The 5,529-nt window shown below is 45.2% G+C and overlaps 1 protein-coding gene across 1 annotated transcript in view; it reads right to left on the reverse strand.

Moving 5' to 3' along the window:
• Galntl6 (polypeptide N-acetylgalactosaminyltransferase like 6) overlaps positions 1-5,529 on the reverse strand; it is a 1,056,791-nt gene that overhangs the window by 46,386 nt on the left and 1,004,876 nt on the right. The gene's annotated exons all lie outside the window — the stretch shown is intronic.

Here is a 5,529-nt window from a genome sequence, read left to right on the forward strand (position 1 = left end):
TAATCTTCTGGATTCAATCACCACTGTGTCTCAAGATCTCCATACCAAGATCCAGATCAGAAACTTCTATCTCCCAGTCTCCAGATTAGGTCCACTGGTGAGCCTTCCAATTCTGGATTGTAGTTCATTTCAAATATAGTCAAGTTGACAACCAGGAATAGCCACTACATCTTGTCTTCTCTCTTCTCTCACTTCTCACATTCGTTTTTCTCTTACCTCTCACTTCTCTCTCCTCTCTCTGTCTTCTCTCCTCTCTCCTCTCCTCTCCCTCTCTCCCTCTTACTCTCTCTTTCCCTTTAGCCTCTCCCTTCTCTCTCTCTCTCTCTCTCTCTCTCTCTCTCCCTCTCTTTTCTACCTTCTCTCTTTCCCCCTGCCTCTCTATAATAAAGCTCTAAAACCATAGAGAGTCTCTGCTCATCAAGATCTGCTGTGTTCACTCTTGCCGGTGTGGGAACCTCTCATCCCTCATCCCATAACCCAAGGGCTTTAGAGAGTCCCCCAGGGCTCCCAGGTTGGGCTGCCCCTTGTCCACCCCCTAAAGAGTAGGTCAGAGGCTTGGATGCCCATCCAGGGCTGAATGGAAAGAGTCTGGCAGCCCTCCCACATCCACCTGACCAGAGCATAGGTGGAACTCTGGCGGGGTGTGGGTCATTCCTCCCTCTCTTCCCCAGGGTCCACTTTTAGTTCCCACATGTTGTCTCCCTCCTACTACCATCACCCAAATGCTAGGGTTATAGGTGGGGTCCACCAAACCTGGTATGTCGTCTGGGGCTTCTCTGTGACTGACAGATGAACACTTGTCTGATGTGCTTATTCTCTGTGAACATAGATTACTTAGTTCCCCTTCATCAGAGAACCTAATCTTATTGAAATAAAGCCCTACTACTTGGACATCTTCTGCTCTAAATTACTCCCCAAAGAACTTTGTCTTCAGTCAGATGTACAATGGGGTCCTTAGGGTTTCAATATAGGAATTTTGGAAAGACATAATTCAGTCATTACAAATGGTGCACTATCAGTTATCCTTTGAATTTTGTGTGTGCATGTGTGCATGCATGCAAAAGTCCCATCTCTTGTCCCCAGAACCCACTATGGGGTTCTTGTACATTTCTGCTCTACGAGGAAGGCAAAAACACAATGACAGTAAAGCCTAGGGCTATGGATGTCAAAGTCAAGGGTCACTTCAGGGCAGAGCGCCTCCCTCTGCTTTCCCCCACTGGTTCTATTCTAGTGGAAGAAACACTATGGAGTTGAACTGTAGCGATAGGAGAGGGATAGGTTAAAAGTCTGGGGCGTTCGTTCAGCAGTACTTGCATCTGCCTAGGTGGAAGGGCAGTAAGGCTGGGAAAGACTTTATGAACATATTATTATATGCTTGAAAAAAATTAAAGAAGACACTGATAGAAATATCCTTTGAGTTCATGGTTTGGGAGATTTGGTATTAAATGGTTAATAGTGCCCACCGTTAGATACAGATTTAAGGCAATGCCCATCAAAATCTCTATGAATCTTTATTTTTTAAAATAGAAAACCTGTTCTTAAATTCATATGGGGTATCAGAGGATCCTGAACATCCAAAGCAAACTTAAAAAAAAAAAAAAAAAGAAAAATTAAAGTTGAAAGGAACCACAGTTCCTGATCTGAAGCTTGCTATGGTAATTAAAGCAGCGTATAAAGTCATGTGTAGAGATTAATGGGGCGGGCTGGAGAGCTCAGCAAGGAACCTGGCATGGGTGGCCAAATTATTTTTGGCAAGGATGCGAAGAAAAAAAAACCCCAACATTTTCAACAAATGATGCAGGGGTGGGGGGTTGGGGGTTGGGAGTTGGGGTGGGGAATGGATATCTGTAGATGAAACAATGGTGTTTGGTCTTACCTTAAAACTATGTACATGAGCCAAAGACCTAAATATCAGAGCTAAAACTATTGAACTTTCAGACAAGAGATTCAGGAGTAAACCTTTAGGACATTGGTTTCAGCAAATCCCCCTCTCTTTGTTGCTCTCTCTCCTAACCCTTCTTGATATGATGCCTAAATCACAGGTAATAAAGAAAAAACAGATTCATTGGATTTCATGGAGTAAAAGAAATGTACATTGAAGGACCATTATCAGAGTGAAAGAACAACCCCCCTGGATTAAAAAAAATATTTTCAAATAGCATCAATAACTTGTGGGATAAAGGCTTCATATCCAGATATGTAAAGAACTCCCATAACTTGAAACAAAAAGCAATGAATCTAATTCAAAAGTGGGCAAAACTTGATTACTTACATCTCTAAAGAAGATACTGTGCGCACGCGTGCACACACACACACACACACACACACACACATGCATGTGTAACATATTAGCCATTAGAGAAGTGCAAATTAAAAACCACAGTGAGGTGCAGTTCCATAATCACTAAGATGGTTATTTAAAAGAACAGAATAAAGCTCTTCTGGGGGGTACCGTGGTGAACTACAAAGCTGCCTTTGTGTGAAGTACAGACAGAGAGGAGTTGGGGTAACAAGTGCTGAACTTGTTTGCAGATGAAGTCTGTGAGTGCACTAGAGGCTGGAATAAGGCCATCGGGGACCACTGAAAGGGCAGAGACACAAAAGACTGAAAAGAGCAGGAAGCATTTATCTCTAGCTAGAGCTTCTCAGTAAGGGAGGAGAAACATCATCTCAAAGGGTTTTTTTTCCTTTAATCTTCTCTGAGTGATGCTGGAGATTAAGCTCTCAAGTGTGGGCACTTTCCTGGGAAGATCCCCAAGTAAAGCCAGAAGAGATATTAAAAACAGCAGATGCACAGATCTATTTATTTGTTTCCATCCCAAGTGCTGCCCACCTCCACACTCTTGGTCCCTCCTCGGAGAATTTCTCCCCCCATCTTCCTTCCCCTTGGCCCCTCAGAGGGCAGCCCCTCCATCCCGCCACCGTGGTGCATCAAGTCTTTGCAGGCAAGATGCACAGATCTTAAAAGAAAAACACGATAAACAGAAAAAAAAGCAAGCCCATACGATGTCGTCACAAGACCATAACTCCTAAGTTGCCTGATCCAAAGACACAGAAATGACAGAAATGCCAGACAAAGAAACTATGCAAGCACAAGGACACTGAACAGTTCCTACTGAATGATCAGTAAGTAGATCATTGAAAAAACCAGGAAGGAAGACTCAAAATTCCTAAATCAAAGGAAAATGAAGGCACAGGCTGTCAGAGTCTTTGGGATACAGCAAAGACATCCATGAGGAACACTGAGAGCTGTATGTGCTTACATAAAAAAAAATTATAGAGATATCAGATAAATAACTCAATGGTAGAACTCAAGATCTTGGGGAAGAATAAAGCAGAAATGGAGGCTAAGAGACTAATAGAATTAATGAAACAAAGAGTTGGTTCTTTGAAAATATAAACAGGATAGAAACCATTAGTTTTTGGGGCAGCGAGCTGTGCACCAGGAAGCCTGGTCCCTGGTGGAGTGTAGGCTTTGAACCCCGGAAACCCAGCATGTGACTTTTACCTGCAAGGGTGGTCAGGTGTTCACGTGCCTGGGCCCCTGGCTCCTGTCATCGCTACTGTCTCCCACAGCCCCCTGCGGAGAGGTGTGTGGCCATCAGCCAAGTAGAAGCAGCGTCAAGCCCTCCCACATGCAGATAAGCTCTCAGATCAGGCCAATGAGATGTACCTGCTGTTAGACCCTGACCCACCCCCAAAACTATATATAAGGCACCCTATCCTGAAGGATTAAAGGGGCGCAAGAACCTACTACTGAGAGCTTGGAAGTGGTCTGCTCTCCCCCCCGCCCCCCCCCCCCAAAAAAAAAAAACGCCATCTGAAGCTCTGCTGCAGTCTTCACTGGCAAGTTGACCTCTCGTTGGCCCAGCCTGACCTGACTCAGCACGGGGAGTAACCTGGACAACACTGGGGAGACAGAGGTGGAGCCAACTGCAACAGGTGAAGTGGTGAAACGACTTCCCCTCTCTGCCCGCACTCGCTCCCCTTTGCCATAACTCTTGCACCTGGCTGTGCCAGAGATCTCCATGGAACGCCTCTGGTACACAGGCCCACAGTTAGTTAAGCTAGACAGAGAGAGAGAGAGAGAGACAGCCAGGGGGAGGGCTCTTAATTAATATAATTAGAGATGAATAATGGGCAATTGCAATGACATTTGGAAGAAAATCCAGAAAAAAAATTAATCAATTTCCAGACACATAAAATCCATCAAATTAAATCAGGAGGATATAAAGAATACACACACACACACACACACACACACACACACACACACACACACACACACACACCAGTTATGGGCACCACATACATAAAGGAGCCTGGGAGACCAGAAGAGGCTGTATTAACAGGAGGTTTTTAGCCACCCTGGAGATCCCGGGGACTGAGCTGATAAGAACAGCAGGTTCTCTTAGCCAGTGAGCCACCTAGCCAGCCCCACTTATAAACAGTTTAAACATATATATGGTAAACGGTGAAATGAAAATAGTAACAAAAATGTCCCAATGAAGAAAAGCCCAAGAATGGACAAATCCATGCAACGATGAAACACTTGGTAAGATAGACAGCACTGACGGTTGCTCAGCAAGGTGAACGCATGCAAGCCCATCGGGGAAAGGCAGCTTTTGTGTTAGTGCTGTCGCAAGATACAAAGAGGATCAGGCAGTGCACATTTGGTGACAGCTGGGAGTGACTTTTACTTTCAACGAATTCATGGGAGAAAAGAAACCTCTGCAAGGTCTGGAGGGAAGGGGCGTGTCAAAGAAGGAAGAAATTTCTTTGCAGGAGGGTGAAAATTGGAAGCTATACCTCGTAGTAAACATGCTATGTTTAGCGCTGATTACAGCTTACACTAACACACTGTCTGCCCACCTCTACCCTTACTTTATACATACAGAGAAAAGCTGTAGCAATGTGTCATGGTATCTGTTTTTTCAGGGTCGTGCATAATTGTCTTGGGAGAGAGAACCCTTGAAAACTCCCCAAAGATCCGAGGTTAATATAGAAGCAATGGTTACAGCAAAAGGTGGTAAGTTTCAGGATTCCATGGAAACACACGCAGCTGAGGTAGTGTGTGAGCCTCCAAGCTCCCCAGTTTATATCATTAGCATTTTGTAAGCAAGTTCAGAGGTTCCTAGAGGCAGAGGAATACCCAAAGGAGCTGGGAAATGCAAAGCCAGTGAGCTTCTTGGTTTCAAAAGCAATCGTGCTCCTCACACGGGGAGAGGAGAGGGGGGATAGAGGAAGATGGCATGAGGGAAAAGCATTGGAGAGCTGTGTTGCTTTGCTGGGCTCAGTTTGACGGAGGTATCAGATGGATTAACACCTGGCCTCTCCACCCTCATCTTCTCACTCACTCACCCACTCACTCACCCACTCACTCACTTACTCACTCACCCACTCACTCACCCACTCACTCACCCACTCACTCACCCACTCACTCACTCACCCACCCACTCACTCACTCACTCACCCACTCACTCACCCACTCACTCACCCACTCACTCACCTACTCACTCACTCACTCAC

This window comes from Mus pahari, chromosome 19, assembly GCF_900095145.1.
Source record: "Mus pahari chromosome 19, PAHARI_EIJ_v1.1, whole genome shotgun sequence".
Lineage (NCBI taxonomy): Eukaryota > Metazoa > Chordata > Mammalia > Rodentia > Muridae > Mus > Mus pahari.